General features: G+C 40.4%; 1 long non-coding RNA gene across 1 annotated transcript in view; it reads left to right on the top strand.

Annotated features, from left to right (window-relative positions):
* The window catches only part of LOC143896331 (uncharacterized), a 254,905-nt gene that overhangs the window by 209,313 nt on the left and 20,514 nt on the right, over window positions 1–25,078 (top strand). The window contains exons 4-5 of the long non-coding RNA XR_013256615.1: window positions 14,695–14,979; window positions 16,591–16,774. This is a non-coding gene — a long non-coding RNA (uncharacterized LOC143896331). The remainder of the gene's footprint in view (window positions 1–14,694; window positions 14,980–16,590; window positions 16,775–25,078) is intronic.

A 25,078-nucleotide genomic window follows, 5' to 3' on the forward strand; every position in this document is an offset into this window, starting at 1 on the left:
GATTCGAACAATTCGTTACTATAATAATAAATCTCATCTCAAAAGCATGCAGAGATGAAAAATTCAGATGAATGACGCAAGATCCGGAAAGGATAATAAATTTTTCACACAATTAGAATTGATAAAAATATCTCTTTGTATTGTGCTAATTATTAAAATTATTTTTTGTATAATATGTTATTTTAAAATTATTTTCAAATGATGTAAAACTGTTCGATTCTAAAATAATTAACTAGATAATTAACTAGAAAGAAATCTTCTATTTTATAGCAATAAATGTATATGGGATCTTACGTTATATTATTATTTCAACTGATAAAATCAAGTTATTAATTACCTCAACAGACATATTAATTTATCACTCACCGACTCTGATGCGCAACAGCAGAATTATATCTGCCACGTAGCTACGTTGATTCTGTAACAAACAAATATAAAATTTATATTAAAACAGTGTTCAAAATATCTAATGTTTTAAAACATAATTCTTATGCGCATTGAACGTTTTATTGATTATTCAAAAAATTAGGTATTTATTTAAATAATTAAATATTTTCAGAAAATAATTTTTACAAAAATTAATTTTTATAAAATATTAAATTGCTCTCCTTTTCTTCTATTATTTCTAAATCATAATAAAACAAATAGATTCAAGAACAAACAAAAAAAATACTCACGCACAAAATAAATAATATTTACCGCAAAGTTGTTCCGCTGGCGCCCGATGCCTCTCCTAAGCCTCCTCCTCCTCTCAGGCTGACCTCTCAGGTTGTCAGGTCCCTCGATGCCCGACATAACTCCACCGACACCACACGTAAACGCGGATAGCTATATCGCGCGATATTTAATATAACACTCCCGAAAACGTGAGGTAACGACCGATTATGTCCGTGGAAAAATCGCCCGCGATAACCGCGTTATCTCGACGCGTTCAGAGCCGGACAACTGACTCGATTTGCCCGATTAAGGACTTTTCCCCGCGTGGCCAGTTGAATAGTGTTCGACAGAGAGAAGAGAGATCCTCGAAAAGTAGAAAGCGAGCTCTCTACAATGAGGATCATCTCCCCTCGCCACCGACACGTCATGGTAGCACCCTTCCACGCACAGTGAAGTCAATTATCTGGGCAGTTCTTGTTATGCGATCCTGGCACCTTTCCGCTCAAGGACCACGCACGAGACAGCCGTCACGTCTGAGAACGTGGAAATTGACGCAGTTATATGCCAATTATTAAAAACCGATATTTTACGCGACGATCCCGAAACGCGAATTAACGCCCGATTATTTCCGCGATAACCGCGTTATCTCGACGCGTTCAGAGCCGGACAACTGACTCGATTTGCCCGATTAAGGACTTTTCCCCGCGTGGCCAGTTGAATAGTGTTCGACAGAGAAAAGAGAGATCCTCGAAAAGTAGAAAGCGAGCTTTCTACAATGAGGATCATCTCCCCTCGCCACCGACACGTCATGGTAGCACCCTTCCACGCACAGTGAAGTCAATTATCTGGGCAGTTCTTGTTATGCGATCCTGGCACCTTTCCGCTCAAGGACCACGCACGAGACAGCCGTCACGTCTGAGAACGTGGAAATTGACGCAGTTATATGCCAATTATTAAAAACCGATATTTTACGCGACGATCCGAAACGCGAATTAACGCCCGATTATTTCCGCGATAACCGCGTTATCTCGACGCGTTCAGAGCCGGACAACTGACTCGATTTGCCCGATTAAGGACTTTTCCCCGCGTGGCCAGTTGAATAGTGTTCGACAGAGAGAAGAGAGATCCTCGAAAAGTAGAAAGCGAGCTCTCTACAATGAAGATCATCTCCCCTCGCCACCGACACGTCATGGTAGCACCCTTCCACGCACAGTGAAGTCAATTATCTGGGCAGTTCTTGTTATGCGATCCTGGCACCTTTCCGCTCAAGGACCACGCACGAGACAGTCACGTCTGAGAACGTGGAAATTGACGCAGTTATATGCTAATTATTAAAATCGCGCGACGGAATTCCGGATAATCCGACGTCTTCGAACGGCACTCCCGAAAATGCGACGATTCTAATTGTCATATTCGACAATGTAACGATTTCGAGCGGCACTCCCAAAAATGCGACGATTTTAATTGTCATATTCAAAAAACGATTTCGAGCGGCATACCCGAAAATACGACGTAACAAACCGTTTATACAATCGGTGGCGATTGAGTTTAGTTGCCCTATTCTTCGATAAAAACGGAATAGTCTGTAAAAGAGAAAATTACGCGTACGTTAGATCGGTACACTAGGTTGAGATAGATAGGGATACAACTACATATATACGTGAGAATAGAAATATGCGAGAATAATGCTATTATAGTTGAAAAGGTTATATAGAAAGCGGTTAAAGTACGCGTCGCGTGTGATTAATTTCGAGAAGGTATGGCAAAGCCCCGCCCACAATTATTATATTCTAGTGATTACTTGTAATCACGTTTAATTTGTGTAAAATAAAAATGCATCGGTGTCTGTACAAATATAAAACAGGTATAGGAAATACTTATTAATGTTGCATATTAATAATTTTTTTTAATAAACTGTCAAATTATATGACATTAATAATTTAAAAGATATTAGAAGAGCAGAACATAAAGAAAAAGTGTCTTTGTGATATGTGATATGCATATAATACTCAAACTTAAGTATTATAATTATGTAATAATTAATTTGTTGTTATTAACTAACATGTCACAATATCAATTGATGATTATAATATACATTATTTAACATCTATTTGCTATGTACGAAGTCTAAGGAAAAAATTAATTAATCGAAAATTAATGTTATCCGTGTAAATATAAAATAAAAATTAGATGACAAATCGTTATGCATTTGTAATTACAATTACGCGCGCAAACTGATTTCTCATCCACTATTGATTATCATAACTCACGTAAAATCTATTTTTATTGTTTAGCAGAAATTGGTTTTTGATTTCTCACGTGCACATATTACATGCATCATATTTATCAACTGATATTAATAAATAGGGTAATGATAACCAATTATAAATATTACAATATATTTAACTGTTTTAATAAAAAACTATTGCGGTTCCTTAATATAAGCAAGGGAGCCTAGCTGCCTAATTTGCGCGGATATAGCGAAAGATTGTTAAGCGGCACGTGGGTAGCCGGAAAAATGAGCTTCGCGCAATTCATTCGAAGGCCAGTGCCGTTATTTTCGTTCAATATTATTATTGCTCCAAGAACGTTTCGAGAGGGGCGTTTGCCGAGAAATGCTCCAATCGCGACGGGTAATAGCGCTGACCTTGTCGATCCCGAGCGCAGTTTTAGCACGGCGATTGAATAAACGTGGAATAAAGGTGTCATAGCCACGAACCAATGCCAGGACACCGACGTTTCATTGCGAACGAACTTATCGGTGCCGTTTGCCGCTGGGCTGCCTCGTTCGCGCGCGAATTACGACGGTCGTACACCGTGGCGGTGAGTGTCGCGAAAAAAATGCGGCTGCTGTGTGGAAAACTGGAACTCCGAGAGACACGAATAAAGCCGCTACTTCAAAATGAAATCGCATACCAGGTCGCGGACACTGACAGAAGCGGCGCAGTTATCGTGTAAAGCCTCTTTAGGTCTCTCGTATGAATTCTTTATTATATGCAAGCGATGCTAAAAGAATTTTAACAAGTTTGGCAAAATATTTTATGTCAGTATGCCCTAGATTTACATCTTTACTAAATTCGCCTGCCCCTTCAAACTAAATAATACATATGGATATAGTCCCTCTCAATTTTTCTCTTTAGCTGGAAGAATAAGGAAATTCAAATTATATATTCAATAAAATCTGTTTCATAAAAGGATAAAATACATATATATTTATGTATATATTTAAGACGTTCGGCTGTGCTTTGTTATAAGACCGCGCAAGTCGCAAATAAAACCCTCAACCTACACAAGAACTCATGATACATGTAGGAACGTATTGTACATCAAACGAAAAAGATCGCGCAAATGCGCTGTGAGATTAAATAAGGATGCGGTCTTGCCCGCGTGACCTGCTATTCATATGCTAAAACGACATTCGGATCGGTATGCCCAGACGATGACGAATCCGGGCGTGTCCGCGGATTCGATCGGAGACCGTGACCGCGGAGACTGATTCGCCGATCGTGACTCCATTTTTTTTCAGCTTACGCTGATCGGCGCACTTGTCAGGAACAATGAGTCGCTTTCATAAGAAGCTAAGTTCCTGAAGTGGAGACACGCGGGCGTTCTCGGGCCACTTCTGAAGTTCAAGCGATACGGCTCGGCGTCACCGAGCAGACGCGACAATTATCGAACGTGCATTATAACAGACGCATAAGTTTAACCCGCCGACACGGTGATTGCAGCTGCTCAGTAAGCGACTAAATTGTGTTGAACCAAATCCACGTTCAATGCATTAACAGAGTTTCAGTTTAATACTGGAAATTCCGTTCCTAGATTCTCAACATTAAATATAGTTATATCATATCTCTAATTAAGATATTTTTATATAATTAACATGAAATTATAATTGAAAAAGCATTGTAATTTATTCACATCTTCTTGAATCGAAACTGGTTTAATGTTGAGCCGGTTTTAATGTTATGTGCATTATAAAGTGAAAAGTTACTTTTTAATTGCTTTTACATTTATAGGAAGGTTTTCGTAACGTAATACACAATATAGCATATTCATGAAACAGGCGTGTCCATTTTCGCGGTACAGAGCGAAATCAATCGATCCGCGCGAGAATCATCGTAAATTGATGCCGATTGACGAGCGACATGGCCAAACATCGTAGCATGTTCACTGTCAGTCCATCGGGCGCGCGTAAAAATGTCAGCCGCGAGGGCAGTCGTATAACAATCGTGTGTCGAGAAGAAATCTCGAACCCACATTCCGCGACCGAAGAGGAGACCGCGAGAGAAAAGCAATCTGCCGAGAACGACCTGCGTACGCCTCCTGCATTAACCCTCGACTACCGCGGTTAAATTTCGGTAACGTTTATTGCTCCCGAGATGTTATCCTTCGAATTGAAGTCAGACGCCATTGGCAGAGAAACTTTATAATGTAACATAACATTAATAATACGTATAATTTATTGATATATATAACGTAGAGAATATATGATAGAAATAAGAAAATTTGAAGTTCTCTGGGAGAGAAGAAGGAAAGAAGAAGAGTTTGATATCAAGATAAAAAAATATTTTTTTTTTGTTCTGAGCCTAGTACTTCAAACTGAAAGCACCTCAAATTTTCTTACCGCTATGTAAGATAATTTAAGATAAGATAGCCGCGCCAGAGGCAGAGTGGCGCAAGAAAGCCTGCAGGAAATCGTCGAAGGCCAGATAAAGTTCTTCCCTCATTAGGTGCACCGCAGACAAGGCGATTTGGCGCAACGTTTAAGAGAGTCCCGGTGAGTAATGAAGGGGAATAAAGGCGCTAGCGTTTATTTGCCACGCAGCACGCGCGACGCCTCCATAACAATGGGGACCCTCGCGCGAGACGCGTGGGTGCACCACCGTGCGTTTATTTCGCGGAGACAGCGCGAAATCTCTTGTTTACAGCCACGTGGCGTGGGACAAGTGTGTGTCCGCGCCTCGCGGACTTCTCGCATCGGCTTTTGCCTATGACGATTATCCTCCTTCTTCTTACTACCTCCGGATATCGTCGAAACTCGAAATAAACGCGACATCGAAAAGCATAGAAGCTCTGAATCTGATTTTCAATATCATAATCTAGAAAATACAGCGAGAATATATCTCTAATATAATAATGATAATTATGTAATCAAATTTTAAGACCTACAGATTCTTGTGAAATTGTTCGGCGCATCTGCCGCCAATGTCTGCGAGCGTAATAGAACAATGGAAATTTTATGTTCTTCTATCTTTAGTCACCGCGGGCTGAGAGTCTGCCTCTCGAAACGGTGAATGGAGACATATAAGAACAATATCGGCATTAAAAGTGAGCATCGTATGTCATTCTTAGCGCGCCCGCGGTAAGCGGGATCACCATAATTTTCCTCCGCGCGATAGTTGGTCTAAACCGGAAACGTCGTAATCCCATAAATGTGCGAGCACGCTCACGCGGGCATATTACCCGTGAATACCTGGAAAAGACACTCGCATGACGAAACGCTCAATAATTTAGGGACGTTTTGACGTTTAATAACTCAGCGTCGGAAGATGCATGATTACGATAACGTCGGATAACGTAACGCGGATAGTATAATGTTTCTGAAAGTTAGCAAATGGCCTCTCGGTCTTTCTGATATCAGTTTTATTCCAGCTCAATTTGGCAAAAATCGCGCAAACGCCATGTAATGTCAATTCGGTCTTCAACCGACTTTTACCTAACAGTATATTTTGATAGATCATGGCATACTTTCTTTGTAAACTTTTTGAATTTTTGCAATATCTTCAAAATTGAAGAAAATATAGTACACGAAAATGTGCGTGACGTCATAATGTTGTTGCGAAATCTTTTGAAGTTGCCGTCATCAAAGAAACTTTAGAAAGCTATAACTTTCTCAAATTTGGGTTTTTTTTTTAATTCAAAAAGTACTAAAAATCGGCTTAGATTCTCTACATTAATTATGGATACCGCTTAATAAAAAAATTTTACTTAAGAACCCAATTGTACGCGCCACCTTCTACAAGTAATAACATGACTCTACTGTTTTCTATAGTGCGAGAAAACTGTGCATATATATCTAAAGAAGGATAAATAAACTAAATAATCCTCTTTGTCTTGCAATAAAAAAATTAGAGAAAAATCTTTACGCAAATAATACTCATAACTCATCCGGAAAATTTAGAAATTATTATTAAAAGTTTTTAAAATACTTTAAAAAATGTACTACTGTCTCATAGCACAATTAAAGTACTTGCAATCGAATGACAGAAATTATGCTGCATACATAATATATCATAAGTTTGTTAACTTATTCCCGAGATTCACTTCACGACCGTGTCTTTCCGATTCACCGATCGCCGATAAGACACCAGGGGTGGCGAAAGTCGACGATCCGAAACCGAAAACTACCCTTCCGCCCTCGGCACTCGCGTAAATCACTCGGGGTGACTTAGGCTTAGCGTGAAATTTACTGCCACGTCGTACAAACCGCGTCCGGGCACGTTCGAAATGCAAACGTTTACGTACGAAGGGCGTAGCTTTACCGCCCCGAACATTTGCCGTGGCTCCCATACGACACTTTGGCCGATCTTAAATCCCCGTTCATCACGCGAATCAGCTCTCACCTCAACTGACATACGGTTTAGAAATTCATACATTAAAATCTTTTTTGTACAAACTAAAGACAGGCTCTAAATGACTCATTTGTTAAATAATCGAAAAATGCAATCCTCATTAATCTTTTTTAACAAATAATTTCGTTACACTAGAATGTAGTTTTCTATCATTGATTTTAATCTCGGATAAATAAGAATCGTCGTTGTCGTTTTTATCTTCATTATTTTTGTGCTTTAGAGTAAATGAGACATTACAAAATTACTTATAAAAAATTCGTATTTTTATTTGCAGAATATAGTATGATGTTATAGTTGATGTGGTTTTATAATATGTGATCCATAATACTAATGCTAATAATAATAAGCCTTATCTTTTCGTTGCTGTTCTATAATGCAGAAATTTAAGGCATATTACATCAGCAACTGCAGAGAAACGATGTGTATCTTAACGTTCAGCATAAAATACGTGATTTCTATGCAAGAAATTTGCATTTATCGTAGACGTAAACGTTAGACAAGTTTCTATACGAGCAATAACATGCTGAACCGCATGGAGTAAATTTGACAGGCGTTCGACTGGGAAAGACTATAAATCATTAATGAGAAAATTTAATATTCTTTTCCGTAATTGATTTCCTAATATCTTCAATCAAAACCTATTAAAAACTTTCCTACATCAAAAATTAACCTCATAACTGAATAGAAAAATGATGCTACATTCTCATTATGTTCTGCAATAATTAATAGCCAAATTTATTATAATATAATTCAAAGTAGTCTTTTTGCTGCCCATAGAACAGAATGAACCATGCAATGAAGATGCATTCTTTGTCGTATAATTCCCTCTGGCTCACAGCCCGTCCAATAATGAGAAGCCGTGACAAAGATCGCCCTACAAGCTTAATGACTCAATAACGCAGCTGAAAAGGCGGGATTCATCGAATTCTCAGGGCTCTCGATGGCGTATCGTCGTGGCGGATATTTATAGCGTACTACGAGAATTACGAGAGCATTAATTTGACAGGTACGATCGGCTCGACGACAGAGTGGTCGAGCGTAGAGTAAGTTATACACCGGTGTATCCGACCCGAAGAGATTAAAGCCGAAAAATCCAAATAAATCCTGTCCAGCTCGATGCTCGACGGGACCGCGGTGAAATCGATTCGGGATTTGCTGCGTTTGCTCCGTAGAGGCAGGCTTAACTCTCGGGCTTAATATGTTTATCGACGCCAGTGATCACCGCCATCCATTCGTCACGACCGGACAGTGCGATGAGTGCGTTGTGTATGCCTGGAATCCGTAGGACTAATACCCGGCCGCCTCCCGGAGGACATTCAGAAAATAAACGTTTGAAGCGAACGGAAAAAAAGACCGAGAAAGACGCAGGATGCGAAAATCTTTATTCTTTCTCAGCAGCAAATCAAATTTGAATGTGAAATAAATAAATTGTATAAGATGGTTAAAAATGTTTCTTTTTTATTTAATCCCAAAGTGCCTTTTATCTCGACAGAATTTTAACATAAATTTAAAGCGACAATGTAAACTGTCGTCGAGACAAGATCGAGTCCAGATTCGTTCGAGGATGATACTCGTCCAAAGATCCCTATCACCGATTCTCACATCTCGCTGTTCGCTTTGTGGTATAGGCGACCTGTTCCCGTGGGTACGCGCGCGTACATTCCTGACGCTTAGTCCCTCACAGAGACGCGGAGCACGAAGTGGAGGAGAGAGACCGAGGGACTGAAAAAGACGAATGGTAGACAAATATGGGCAGGACGGTTTCTATGTGCACTTCCCATTACCGGGCACCCACGCACGGCGCGGGGCTAACGCAGACTCGAGAGAAGGAGTGCGTTGCACTTAATGGATTCTCGAGATTGAATTTATCCCGGGCGTTCTCTCGCGCTACACGACCGGGATATGCCTAGCGCGCCCGCCTAATCCCGTACGGAGTTAATGAGTACGAATATCGGCGCGCGCGGTATCGTCGATATTAATAACGTCAAACGTCGTACGAGCGATCGTCGTAATAACGGTGCCGGCGGCGTCAGGACGGGATGGCGGTGTGGTCGGTGTGCTCCGTGTCCGAGCGACGACGGCGGTTCGTTAGAAGTAATGAAGATCGATCGCGTTGCCGGCGATAACACGACGCGGCAAAGCGATCTTACGGTTAATTGAACGTAACGCGGGATACGCACGACGTACGTATTCATATCGGCGATAATCGGGCCGCTTTTAGTCCGGCAGGTGCCGCGGGTGACGGTATCTGCGGCCTCTTATGACACCGATAATAATGTCATGAATCTTATATATGGTATCACAATCAAATTTTGAAAATCACAAAGTGAGAGAGAAATGGAGAGAGAAAGAATAAAAGAAGAGAGATATTTTTTCGTTTTCTTCTTTTTTCTCTTTATTTTAAAATATAAAGGATAAAAGTTTTTAGTTTAGTACCCAAAAATACTTTTTTTTTCAAGCACTTATTATAGACGAAGCAAGTTTTTTAAAAACAAAGTCTATTCATTTTACGCGGTGACCACTGTCCAGGAACCACCCGGAGCGTGTCGGCCGGCGTGATCGAACGTAAGTAATATCCCGCGTCGCAACGCGATTCCACCCGTCTCATCATAACCGGCGTGTGAATTACGATAATGCGAGTACACAAGCCGTTCCTTTTTACCATCTCGTATTCCCGCCACGCGCAGAAAGCCCGGACACAATGGCAGTGCGAATCGCGCGTATCTCAGCGCGACATCCCCACGTATCGAATATTACGCGCGTTACTCGCGCCGGAGTTTCCGGAGAGGATTCTTCGCCAATCAAGAAATCAATCGCAAAAATAGCAAACACGGAATTGTAAACGGGTTTCACAATTTGATGATTGAACAAAAGATTGTTTGATATGGTGCGTAATTAATATTTTATTTATAGTTATTAGAACGAACATCAGTAAATATAAACCAAATGATGATTACGAGAAACGTAATGGTACAGAAATTTAATAAAAATAGAATTAAAAATGAAAAATATATAAAAGATAAATCATATAATTTTACGTAAGGGGTTTTTCTCGTAATATTTATTTATTCGTCTTTTTCTTTGTCAATTAGGTGTTTTGAAATACGCAGCTCTATTTAAAATACGAAGAATTTATCACTGTTATAAGCGCGATCGTTACTAGTTTTCCAAATACGATCTAATCCGGTCATCGTACCATAACTTGTAGCACGCAATTTGTTTCAACGAGTCGCACGGCGCTACGTTTCTCGCTATGCAAATATGGGTACATACAATTTGCCATTGCGCGCGATCTCGGCATCTCGCGATGGAAAAACGTCGTTTCAACGATTTCCTCGAGACTTTTTCCTTTTTGCTTTCTTACGCGAGGACAGGAACACTTAGTATATGTCGCATGCCACTACAATCACCACGATCGTATTGCGCGAGTGAAAGGACTTTTAATAAGACACATTATATGCTCGGCATAAATTTTCCTGTCTTCGCCTGAGGCAAAAAAAAAGAATAAAAGATTGTTAACTGATTACTCTAGAGTCTAGAGTTTATACTAAACATTCTAATGGCATTGCCCTTTCTTTAGCTCAACATTTGTATTAATTACTTGATATATATTCTTTTTATCAGGAGTATAATAGAAAACCTTATTTAAAAAATGTTTAAGAGTATATAGTATCTTGTATCTCTCTTTTTCTATTTGGATAAAGAGAGAGAGAGAGAGATCTAATTATTTTAAGATAAAAATAAATATTATCGCTGGTAGTTCTTATCAAAATGAAAACTGAATTACATTACATGTAGAATTAATAAAGAAATATTTATCTGAAAACGAATGTAGATATACGTAGGTCCCAAATATATGATAGTATCCAGTCTTAATGGCGAAACAGTTCATTTGCGAAAGTCGCATGGAATAGCATTGATATAGCCTTAAAGATACCGCGCGACTTAAGGCACTAAGCACGTATCACCGGCTGAGTTACGGATCTCATTTCGTATCGATATTCTAATTTTACTACTCGATCACCGCTCGTAAATGGTGAGGATTAAGAAGTGGCGAGGTGCCATGTCCCCGCGGCTCGTTGCCGAGCGCGATTACGTAGCCGTATAGGTGCCAGGAAATGGAGAACGGCGCTAATTGATCGCCATCTTGACAGAGCGGCAAAGCGAAACTAGCTAACTAACTGAAGCCTGGTGCGCACTTATACAAGACCTCGGGAATGTGTGTCGGCATATCTATTTTTGAGCAATATTTGCATGGCGATGCCTTTAACTTCATACAAAACGCTTCAGCGGAAATGTAGGAACGTATACTTCTTCCATAAATAATTCCTGGATAACCGCTGATATTCTGATATTAAAGTAATCATTTTCCTTTCATTTTAAACTATAATATTTTATAATCAAAGAAACGAAAAGATAGGGATGCGTAAATTTCGCGATATTCCAAGCAAATCAGCTTAATTAATCTATAAAACCTGCATGAATTTGATAGTATATATCCCTCTCTATTTCTGATTGACGCACCAAGAGCCTAAAGATATTTATAGTCGATAATTCTACGCCTCGTTACTGCAACAAATTTCGCACGACACGCAATCGCAAATCGATCGGGGATCGTTCGCTATCGGTTTACGAGCGCCGGAAAAGAAAAACGTTAATGCGAAAGCGTTGTCTAATCGCGTGATAAATATCTTAAGGAGATATAATAGAAAACGTGCGAGAAATCATTACACTGTCGCGCGCGAGCCGCAACGTTATCGCCGGTATACCGGAAGACGTTAAGTGGCTCGGCACACGGTTTCCATCATCTTTGCGATTGATCCAATCGTATGTGCGCTTTTTCTAAAGATATGCTTATAAGACGCGAGTCGAGACCGCGGATGCGAATTTTTTCGTCCACCGAGTAACGAGCTGGTTCTTCGAAAAGCTGTATATGGAACTTCGACTGCACAGAAAGAGAAAGGGAAAAAAAGAAGGAAAAAAAAGAGAGGAAAAAACGAACAAGAATAAGAGAAAGAGAGAGAGAGAGAGAGAGAGAGAGAGAGAGAGAGAGAGGCGCGATTTATTCGAACTATGGAGAACATAGCCTTTTTAAGAATGGCAATTAGAAAATATAGTAAAAGTAAAGTAGTAAAAGAGGATTATCAGTTATTAAGGATAAAGATAGGCCTATTTATTATTCCGGGGAGCGAGTCACGTTGGAATAAGCGCGCAGCTGCGCACGGGATCCACATAAAATATAATAAGGACAATAAACGCACAAGATAGGTATTCTCTAAAACTTTCCTTCGGTTGTGGACTCGAAGGAAGTCCTTCGATGAAATCAACTTTTTCTTCTAATAAAATAAATTTTGGAGTAATATACAAAAACGTAACGCAAGGCGACGTAATAAAATGCAAAATTAATATCGCGTACGAGGAGAGGGATGTCACAGCTGCAGAAAGAGGCGAAGAAAAGAAAAGGCGAGGGAACGGCAGGAGAGAGAGACAACGAAGCCGAAAGCGGAGAGCGCGGCCGGGCCCGTAACGTAACTCAGTGCCGGAACATTTCTTCCAGGACGTTGTAGCCACGTATCAAATATGCAAATGCGAGTACATAATTTGTCGTTTGCGCGCGCCGCGGCCCGGGACCGCGCGTGGAAAAGCGAGTACAATGGCCGAGCGTGTCCGAGCGGCGACGGAGTCCGGTCGGCTCGACTCGCTACAGTATTTATAGCAAAGAGCCATCAGGTAAGAGAACGCAAATCCTCCTATCAGATAATGTCCCCGCCGAGTACACGGCTCTATTACGCCGGGACTATCCGCGGCGTGTACTGTACTGACGCTTCTTCGCGCGCCGCCTGATGAAGTTTTCAGACCCTTTCTTGACCCCCGGCTTCTTTCTCGTTCCGTATCAGCTCGCCTCGCTCACGTCGTCTCTCGTTCTACGCCGTACCGTGCGCGATAACGTAATTGGCCCGCGAAATTATCTGATTTGCGGCTCACGGCGCCCGGAAGACGGCCCGGGGCCCGTTCCTCGCGGACCCGGCCGCGAGATTCTTCGGGGCCGCTTCGCGGCCGGTGCACGAATAATTTGTATCGCGTGGCATACGAAGAAACGGCAATACCGATACGCGAATAACTGCACGCTCAATTTGGAGTAAAGTGTACGCGCGATAAAGATATTATAAAAGTATATATCATGACGAGAGATAAGAAAGTAATTGGAAACTATCGTTTCTGCTGTTAGGTATGTACCAATCATCGAAGATCAGATCAAAGACGTTACTGGAGTAATAATCCTAAAATACAGAGCCTGATTATCATGCCCTTATTATCCAATCCTCTCTCTCTCGAGAGAGAAATATTAATCCATTAAAACTTTTATCTCTCCAACTTCTTTCTGTTCATTTTCCTGCACGACGATGTAAGAAATTTTGATAGAAATTTTGTTACTTCTGCGAATCTACTTTGTTAGGCGGCGTCACGCTAAACTAGTAATTATTGTGAAGCGAGTAAACAGTAAACATTAAACATTTGACCGAATCTTATGTTTCTTCTTTTAATTCACGGTCCACCCTAAAACTTTCCGAGCACAACAAATTTACGCGATGCACGTATGCAAATGCCTCCCAGTCTTGATACAAGTGTCCATGCCTTCATAAATACAAGGTGTGGGAGAGTGGTATTGTGAAGAGCGCCGCGATGCCATTGTACGAGAGAATTTAAATCAAGACTCGCGCTCGAAACGAACGCTTCCTACCCGTTCGGAACCAGTATCGAAGCAATATTCGACAACCACCTACGCGTACCCCCGTGGAGAAAGTCGTCCTTCTGCATCGGAATTTATTGCAATCCTTGCGGCGCGCAGAAAGCGTCCAGGAGGTATCCCGGAGCCCTTAATTCTTCTCGCGGTACGAGAGCATAAAATTAAACGCTCGAGGAGGTAAACAGCTTCTCGCAACCTGGAGAGCTTATTCCCACGCTCAAATATGAAGCGACGCTGTTCTTATAAAGAATAAGTACATATTTTATGTACTTGCTTTTAGGGATAAAGCAACAGAACGATCATATATTATGTAAAATCGCGACTACTTGACAATAATACTTGAAATCAGACAAATAAAAAAAAATTGTAATATTTTGCAAATTAAACTCTTTTTAACTATCACTAGAATTTTTATTATCAAGAATAATTTTAAAGAATAAAAGTTTTAACCAGATATTCAGATTGATATTCCTTGTTTAAAATTCACAATAATCTGATTAATATCGCGTAGCTATCAAAATATTGAACTTCGCTGTAATTGTTAATTGAACATTTAATTGCCTTCAAAAGATTGAAGGACGATCTCTAATTACTTTCAACTTATATACTTTCGAAATGAATCTCGAACCATTTGATTGACTATGTTTTACGTTTCAGGTAAATACGAGAGTAAACACGTGTCAAGGATGAAGGCATCGTTGCGTTACGAGGATCAAGCACGGTACTGTGGACCAGCGAGTCAGCTTCCTGTGCGATGAAGACATTCAAGCCCGAGCGCGCTCGTGATCGCCCCGTAAATTTCCCGGGAGCGGCAGATACGATCGCAACCGCGAATAATTTCTGGATAGGTCATGAATCCCCGGGATTCGGTCCGCACCGACGAAACTTACGGAGATGAATCGTGCCAAAGGCGTGCAGGCGAATAAAAGATAGTGCACAAAGGTAAAGAGCAGTTACTTTTATGACTTATTAATTAATCGATTCTTCCTCCTCTGTCCGTTCTTTCTCGATAAAAAGAAACAGAGATTTATGAAAATAGGATCCAGTGTAAGGAAACAAAATTAATAAAACGCTATATATAAAATGAAAGATATTTTTGTAGTTAAAGTTTTAATGGTTTGCCATCCATTAAAAGTGTGAACTATTAAATTTACTGATACTTTATACAGCAACAGGTTGCTTATATATTCGATCCGTGTGTATCCCCGTAAATTCATAAATCTATGGATCCATAGACTGCCAGATTCTACGGATACATAAATCTGTAGATTGCTAGTTTTATAGATGATTTATCGGTTAATAGATTGCTAGATGTGCCTCGGTTGGATCTATAAATCCGTTAATCCATAAATTCACGTCCTTTCAGGTCACATTTAAGCACAAAGTCCTGACATTTGAAGAACGACGCACAGTATATTACTTTTCTTCTACCCGTCTCTCTATATTACGCTTTCCGTCGCTAGAATTAAATGGAATAACTTGATGAATAATTTCGCTAAATTAAGCTTCATGGGGTACGTAAAACAGAAAATAAATCCTCTCATTCTTTAACGAGCGCTAAGTAATTTTAGTTTAACAAAATCCTAATTTATGTCTTGCTTCGAGATGTAATCGACAATATGAATATTAGACAGTCACAGAAACAACTCGTCTCGTAAATGAAAAGTATATTTCGAAAATAATACGTTGATAAAGGCAAATCTGGGACGTCTTGTATACGCATACGTCAGCTTTAATACTTGAGCTTATCATCGCACATGTGCGCTATTTCGCGCTAGATTAGCCAATTTTCCCTCCCAGATGTTTTCTCCGGTAGTATCGAAGTATCATAAGTATCCCTAATCCTCGGCGGATCAGAATCGAGGCGCAGCGATCGAGAAATTCCGTATGTAAAGCGGAGTGTCGTGCCCACTCGACCGGTCGCGGTATAAAACGGGCGGGCGCGTGTCTTTCACCCGGCTCGTAAATCGCTCGTGGGTGGAGAGGCTTGAGAGAAAAGGGAGAATAAAAGGACATAAAAGACCGGCCGCGGTGGGCGCATGACGGGACCAGGGAACGTGGGGGAAAGCCAGGAGAAAAAATTTTCCGATGGGAACCCCGGTGCTGAACGTGAGCATACAAAACTGAACGCCGTAATTCCCGCTGTCTTCTACGGTCAGAACTCGGATAACGGAGCGTGTATAAGCCGCTTCTCGCTTTCTTCCTCGTGTTCGCCGTCCTCTCGTGTCATCCTTCGCGGTGCCTTCGCGTTGCCATCTAGGTCCTTTGCTTCCGGAAATTATAATCTGAACGCACGTGCTCGACAAAAGCGTGTTTCACCTTCCTGGTTGTCGTAAAATCGACACTCGCGTGCTCCGAGCGTCGCATCAGTTTTAACTTAACGCCGAGGCAATTTTCATAAAATATTATTACAAGGAATTCAACGATTACCTACATCATTTTCGTATGTGAATCACGGATAGCATTTATCTACCGTGATTTTGAATAAATTGGCGAACGAAAGAGAATGTTTCAGGTTTTGTAATTACTTTATTTCCGTGGTTTATTTTCTAGGATGTGATAACGTCTCTAAAGATGTCCTAAAGAGGATTAGCAAATGCTCGGCCTCGCACCGTGACCCCATCGGCCACACGAGACCTAAGGGTTGAGGATGAACTATCTCCCGATTCGGTACGGACTTGACTGTGGGAAAATCGACGTCAGTCCTTAAGTGACACGTTCGAGAGACTGTGTTCCGGTAGGTAAGCTTTGAAGGCGTCATTACGTGCGAACGACATCTCGGTTAAGTGCCCCATTTATATCCCGGGGAGCACAGTGACGGGACATGCAGGAATTTATAAGCTATAATATCGCTACCATGGTAGTAAAGCGTACCGGTATATATCAGCACCGCGAAAATGATCGTCCCGGTGAACCGTACGACGCGCATATCGCCCGATTTTATTGCCGTCGCGGTAATCGTCGTCTGTTGCTTTTCTTCTATATGGAGCACGAAGACCTAGGAGTTTAATGCGTAGAATTATCGCATAATAGACCTACTGTTGCCAATTTGTAACTCCCTGAACAAAATATTTGACAAACCTGTATGTGTATGCGCAAGATTTGGAGAGATAATATTTTATAATTCTATAATAATTCAATATAAATGAATTAAGAAATGTATTTGTATGTGTTAAAAGCTTATCTAATTGATTTTATTGAATTGGAAAGGATTTTATACGCTATGTTTGATTATTTTTTTACGTAATGAGAGAATAATGTTCTGAAGTGAAATTTATTTATAAAAATAATATCAAGAAATGTAAAATATTCTACAAATCTCAATTAATTTCTAAATATATTCAAATATTTTTTAGTAAAATATTTTTTACACTTTTATAATTCCGATTGCGGGTCTTAAAAAAACTGGATGATTGAATATTCTCCCCGTGTCAGTGGGGCTCATAAGGCGATATCGTTTGATTCCGTATTGGGAAACGATGAATTCCAGCGGTAAATGTCACGCGGAGAGAGAATAGAGCCACGTTGTCTGCAAGTGTCGAACGCGACGGAAATAATTGCATGTTGCTATCGTCGTATATTGCAGCAACGGTGCAGCGAGCTGCCAATAAAATTGCTATACCCTCCCAATTATAATGCAACTAGTTGCGTACTTCTACACTTTTTATATAAAAATCTAAATACATATATAAATAAATATTTTTTACTAATTTGTTTTTTTTTCATTAAATATTATGTCCGATTGTGTCAGATAATTAATTATCACTTATGCAGACATGATATTAATACGTATCGCGCGCGCGTATCCAGTATATGCAGATATTGCAAAAGTATTTCTAATATTTCGTGACATATATTAATTTGCATTTTTACATTGTCACATATTTGCTCTTGCGTCTGATCAAACCGCATTGAAGAGTAAAATGAAGATGTCCACGCAGTGCACATAGCATTACGACAGATATCGCCTACTATATTGTCACGCCTCAGCGAACGAACGTCCACGAAATGCAAGCGTCCATCTGTCAATATGTTAGTCGAGCCGAAGAGAATAATAAGACCCATCATCGAGGCGAAATAAAACGACATGACATCGCGAAGTAGACGAAGAACAAATGATCGATACATCGCCGTCGCTTCTTATTGTTAATCAATTATCACTTTTAACACTAAAAGCTTATTTATTAAAGTTCTGTACAATATTTTATTTTGTTATTTTTTAAAATATTTAGATAAATTTCGTTTAGATAAATTAATTTAAGCTTTTTTAGAAGGAAATGCTTAAGATATAAGGAGATTCTTAAGATTTAAACAGATTTTTCTTTTCAATGTACGTTTCGAATATTTTCGAGGAATGAAATAGATCCGTTAGAGTAAGAAGAACTTGGGATCTTTTGAGGAGATTGCGAGGAGTATTCAGGAGAGAGAGGCGGCATAAGGCGGCGTACACACGCGCAACGCGTGGGCGTGCGCCACGCGACCGAACGGGTTTCTTCGTCTACTCCTCTCGGGACCCCTCGCCTCTTTAGGGCTTCCACGCACAGCGATGCCTCCGTGATGGCACCGACGAGCGTTGTATTCACCTACAGGGTGTCTTAAAGAGAATCTCTTTGCCTTTTCGACGCGTGAATTTAATTCTCTAATATACAGAACAATTTCCCTAAAAGCAGGTAAATTAAATACATTATAAATTTCAGAGACCCCTGAACTACACACTGCGACCAAATAGTGATTGGAAATAAAAGAATTTCATAGAACGAGATCCAAACACTTATAAAGTTGGAGTAATTAGAGATCATTAAATATATATATTTTATAAAGCTGTATTTTACATTACATACCTATGTATGTAATAAGAATGAATGATTTTTACTGAACAGTAATGATTTCATATGATAACAATTGCTAAAATAATTTCTGCAACTAATAACTGATCGCGAAAGTCAAACTCAATTAAGAGACACCGTTGCAGTGTTACATTTTTTGTCTACGTTCTTCATAATGTTCAAGCATTACTTTCGTGATTGCCATATCATCAAGGCTTCATCATAGATACAACCGTAGATAACGATCTCGATCACAGTTGTCACAACAGATTCGTGGATGCTGAAGTCTGGAAACGATTAGCGTTCTGACATGAGTACTGTGTGAAAAAAAAAAGAGAGACACGATTACAACCGCCCGGTTAAAGCTTTATGGTTACGCGTATTTGTGGTGTACGCCGGATCGGAGAGATATGGCCGCGTAAACCGCGCGTTTGTGATGACCGTAAATGAGTCATCTAGCGACCCACGGTCGCCCATACTCAAAAATTTACGACTATGTACGAGCCGAACGCAAGTCAGAATAGTCCACGATGCGATGGAGGGAGCAATGGACCTACCGCGAATAGAGCAGTATTAAAAACACAGCGGTTATTCCGATGACTTTACAAAAAGAACCGAAGCTCTTGTCAAATACAAAAGAATCGATGCTCTCGTCAAATAAAACATGGGCTTTCAAAACCGTGGTATTGTTGATCGAAGTTGAGCTACATTTAGATCAAGTTGATCCAAACGCAATCGACGATTACCTTCAGATTAAATTTTTACCGGAATTTACTTGAAATTATGTGAAAAAATGGTAACATATTTTGTTTTACCTGCTGGCACTTTTAAAATTTATTAATTCGCTAAACATCTTTAGTTTTCAATCGGTATAAACACATTCAAAGCACACGAGATCTCAACTTTGAAACAACCATTATATTTTTAGTATAAAATTCGCTACATAAGTTTATATATACTGTACAAAGTATCTTTTCTCATTTTTTCACTCAAGAGAAGACCTTGCTCGAACAAGAGGATCGTTCGATCGAACGTTTTGTCATCGCTAACGGAATACAACTGCATTGCATCGACTTGGTTATCAATACTACCGGATTGCGACACCTACGGGCGAGTGAGTCTATTCGAGATTGAATATCGAGTGACACCGCGATTCTGCACCGTCTACACGGTCGGTCTTCGATCGCGAACGTTTGTTACAGTCGACAGGATAATCGTTCTTCCCCTAGGATAGCTCCCGGGAACGTAGGAAAGTGGCGGAACGGCAGTTAATATTCTCGTCTTTCGAAAAAGGAAGACAAGGATACAACACTCGGGGACTATCCGGGACTCTACGATCGTGTTTTTCCTCGGGGTGACACGACTTTATAGAGATCTCGCCGCAGGTGTTCCCGATTGCGAAGCGAGCGCTCGCGGGATCCGGCGCGCGGAATTTATCCGGCGACGCGCAATTAAGTACAATTACCCGCGGCCGGCCGTGATTTTAACGCCACCGTAAAGCCGAACATGATATTTCAATCGTCTCGAATCGCTTCCGCGTGCAACAAGTGCGAGCGCGGGGCGTTGGGGTACGGGCACGAAACACGATAACGTGATAATAAATAAAGAGCTGACGTGTGGAGAAGCACCTCTGCACAAGTGCCATATATTTCTAGAAAATAATTTTTCGTCAAAAAAGAGAGACCCGTCTATGCAGCGTGATACCACGAATATTTATGAAGTATATAACGAATGTAAAAGGCATCTTTTTTACATTTTTCTAGGATATTATTTTTCAGGTAATTATTATATTTAGCATGACTTCAGCATTGGAGCAACAGTTTGTAGAAATTCCTATTGGAATATGATAGATTTACACCGAAGAGTTTTGCCGAGTATAGGGAGTTCGCAAATGAGAAGTACAAGCAGAGCGAAGAGATTTGCATACGATCGTTGAAAGTTAACGAGCACGCTATTTCAACTCCTTCACTTCACCAAAAGAAATGTGAATTTTTTTCCACGGGTCGTTTCTGCTTGAGGACACTTGAGGGATATTTTTGGAACTTTTGCGTGGGCCAGTTCTCTGCATCCTGAACTATCTTGAGCATAAATAAGTGAGTTGAAAAAAGTAATTTTCATATTTAAACTGCTTTTAAATTATGCGCCGTTTTCTGTTCCTAATATTTATTTAAGCACATTCTGATATTGACATTGAGAAGCATAAATTATTTAAAACACTCGAGAACGCTTTATAAATTAAAAAAACGATATTGGATAATTCTGATTGGATAATTATTACTTATGCAAATATTAAATGACGCTAGACGTTTGACTTTAAATTACATAGATCTGCTTATTAAAATTGTAATTTTCTCGAATGAAAAAAACATGCATCTGACATCTTTAAGTGTGAAGAGAAAAAATATTGAATATATTGTCGATATGATTCGTAGACTATCCGTTTCGTGATGCAGATTTTTATATTTCGGTCTAACGGATTTATTGTCAACAATAGTTAATTTATATGCACAAGCAATGCGATCGTTCATGTTCCTTTCTTTTCCTTGCCTTTCTTTTCTTTCTTTCTTGCCTATCGATTCCGCGATACCTCGTTCAGTTTACTTGGAGTACCTTGCCGCTTTCGCGCGCAAATATTTGTCGATACACCCTTAAACGTTCAGAAACGAAGCGGAGGCGGGACACCCTCGCGAAATTTGGGATCTCCACAAATTTGTTCTCGACAAATATTCGGTTATTGGCATGCCAGGAGCACCTTTGCGCCCCGCGTTTTTCTTCCTCCCCTTCGTGTTTTATCGGCGACTTTTACGACTTTTTCGCGTCGGATTTTTGCGAGTTTGATATCGGCGTTTCCCTGTCGCTATCGTCTACCTTGTCAAACGACTTCTCACAAAAGGGGATCCGAGTGAATTCGATTCTTTCTATAGAAGCTGAACATATAAAATATGAATAAAAAGAGAAATGGTTATGTAACACAGCGAGTGTCTCGTAAATCCCATACTTCTTCCCTTCTCTCACGTCTCTCTCTTTAGACTATCCAAGTAGAGAGATTACCACTTATCTTTCGATTCGTAAAAAGATTTCCAAAGAAATCATCGCAAACGCAACATTAGTACTCAATCGTGCGGGTCGATAAGTCGATATTCGAAACGACTCATGCGATACGCAACCGCGACAGATAATGCTCGCAGATTAATTAATGGTCACGAGGTGACTACCTCTATTCCTGGCTTTGACGGCCTCGTCGCTCGGCTCGCGTTTCGCCGTGGAAAAAAAAAGGAAGAGATTTTCCTATTTTTCGCGTCGGTCGAAACCCGTTTCGCGCGAACGGACGCATGTTTTACAGGGCGACAAGGGAAGGACGAGACGACGCGCGCAGCCCCGTTATCAGCCTGCGCCCGATGCTGATTTATTATGCGGACCCGTCAAACATCTCTATCAGTTCACTCGCGGCGAATTAACCGCCTGTCCGGTCGCGATCTGAATCGCGAAACGAAAACTCGCGGGTCCGGGAACTCGCGCAGCGCGATCGGAACGTTAATGCGGAGTGACAGGTACGCTGAGTGCAGCGTTCCGCGTGAATCCGTCCCCCGTCGATCTCACCCGCGTGCTAAAGTGCCGCATTTGAATAAGCCTTTCGACATTTTATTCCGATCGATAAACAAGACAACACGCTGATTGATAATAACGCTACGCCGGAGCCAGGACTCGCGTGAAATGCGAAATTCACCATGCCTGTCGTTTCGCATTACGTTTAATTACCGCGTCCTCGAGTGAACGGATCGCGATTACGATCGCGAATTTTCGTCGTGTAATTAAATCGTGGAAAATTATTCAGCGTTGTGTAACGGCGTTTCAGCGAGTTGTTAAAGATACAATGTAACGCCGATCAATCGACGTCGAGATCGACGTTGATGTTAAAATACAGATAAACTGACGTAGAAATCACCGCGTATCTCTGGTGTGTAAAAAAAATTGATTGATAAAAATCTTCATTTGCCGTTCCCTGAAGAATATCACTTCTGATTACCCAGATTACCGGAATACGTTATCAAGCACAGCGTTACGTAATGACTGAACTTTCACTCCAATTACCTATATTCTCTGATCCTCGTACGATCAAAGCTTGCACAATCAAAACCGCGAGTGCTTACTCGAGCATACTTAAGCGAAATTGACTATATAATATAAATCAGCCGTTTAAAGCAACAGCCCCATGATTTCTATACTAATTTCTCGCGTATATAATTGCAGATAAATTGAGCAAAATAAAGATACGTTTCTTAAGACTTCTTGTATTTTTGATAATCAAGTTAAATTAATGAATAAAAATCTCTTTTCTATTCGTCTATAATTACCATCGTAAAATAAAATTTGATTTTTAATTGTTCTTTCTATTAACTTACAATAAATAAATAGCAAATATTTAGCAACATGCCATTTTTGCTTATTGTTAGAATAGTCTAAAATAGAATGATTTTCATACTTTATTTAAGCGCTTAAGGTAATAAAATAACAATAAGGTATACTCTAACAAGGTATACTTTTTTAAAACAATTTTAAATTGATTTGCGGGTATTATATCGGCGACACGGGTCAGATTAATTCACAAGTCGTCAACGAATTCGCACGAGACGAGAATGGAATGGCATACGTGCTCTTCGAGCATTGATAAGAAAAAGCCTCGTGCGCGTTCCTCCTTTTTTCGCTGGTCGACCGCGTTCCGGAGGTGCGAATTCTTGTATCTGGGCGTGGCAAATTGCCGCACGCGAGCCTCTAATGACGCGAACAAACGATCGGGGCATCCAGAACGACCAAGATCAGGAGAAGAGAATGGGAGATGGAAAGATGGTGTGAAGAAATAAAGGCCGGCCCCGGTCGAACGGTGAGATATGGAAGCCCCGAAGAAGTTGACTCTCTTCGACGAAACCGATACGAAAAAGAAACCGGTTCACAGCAGGCTGCTAGCCGGGGTGAAGATGGGACAAAATTGAAGAGAACCGTTTAATAGACAAAAAGATAAATTAAAGCCGTTCATGGGAATGTGTATTTCGATACTTTTATCAAGTTCCGAAGCATATGTACAAAGCGGTTCCTAATACGATGTGATACTAATCAAATTGATTTGACGGGAAACGATGATTGCACCTTACACCTACTTTTTGTACAAAGATTATTATATTATTAATGATTATCGTAAGGATAGTAGTCTCGGATATGTAGAATTAATATCAAATATTTTAACTTTACCTGATTAATTGATTGACACTCGATATTTATTACACGATTATTTTAACGAAATTCTCGCCTTTTTCTTCGATCAAAGCAGCATCTTATTCCAGAATAAAGGTTCAATTTATCTGACTTCTATCCCGCATGACGGACGCATCTTCATTGAAATAGCTTATTAGTGCTGCGAGATGTGTATCATGATACGCGCAGGATACGCTTCTCTCAAGCAGAATCGAGAAGCTGACTGGATGGCGCCCGATCGATGGATCCCTCCGTCTCCTCCCATGGGGAAGTGGAGCCACCGATCCTTGAAGAGTTAACCCGAAGGCGGCTTTCGTTCCGGACCGACTGGTTCTGTTCCTCTCTCGATCGGCCACATTAATCATATTGCGAACGACGTTGTGCTCCTCTTTATTTATTCACTTTCTCTCTCTCTCTCTCTCTCTCTCTCTCTCTCTCTCTCTCTCTCTCTCTCTCTCTCTCTCTCTCTCTCTCTCTCTCTCTCTCTCTCTCTCTCTCTCTCTCTCTCTGTTTCTCTCTGTTTCTCTCTCTTCCTCTTTCTTCCTCTTTCTCTTACAATCTCACCTTCTCGATCCAGCGGCCTCTTCGCAGCGGCGTCACGCTGTTTCGAGTTGTTCGATATTCGTCGCACGAGCACCATTTACCCGCTCCGACGCGCTAACAAAATCACGCTTATCTTTCCCCAGCACAGCGTAAAGCCGATAAACAACGTATGTAAAACGGAGCTTCGACATCGATAATTGCGCTAATTGCAAATAAATGGATGCGTGGACCTTGAGAACAAGTAATTCAAAATGCAAAGGTATATAAAGCAGCCTGAACATCATTAATTCGAGGAACCGGAAAATATGAAAAATTGTACCGTTAATGTTTTGAAAAATAATAAAACAGCATCTTCAAGATTGGAGTAATTGAAAATACAGAATTATATAGGACGAAAGTCGAATATAAAGTACGTCTTTATA

Source organism: Temnothorax americanus, unplaced genomic scaffold, assembly GCF_048541705.1.
Source record: "Temnothorax americanus isolate GAGA-0224 unplaced genomic scaffold, ASM4854170v1 Scaffold18, whole genome shotgun sequence".
Lineage (NCBI taxonomy): Eukaryota > Metazoa > Arthropoda > Insecta > Hymenoptera > Formicidae > Temnothorax > Temnothorax americanus.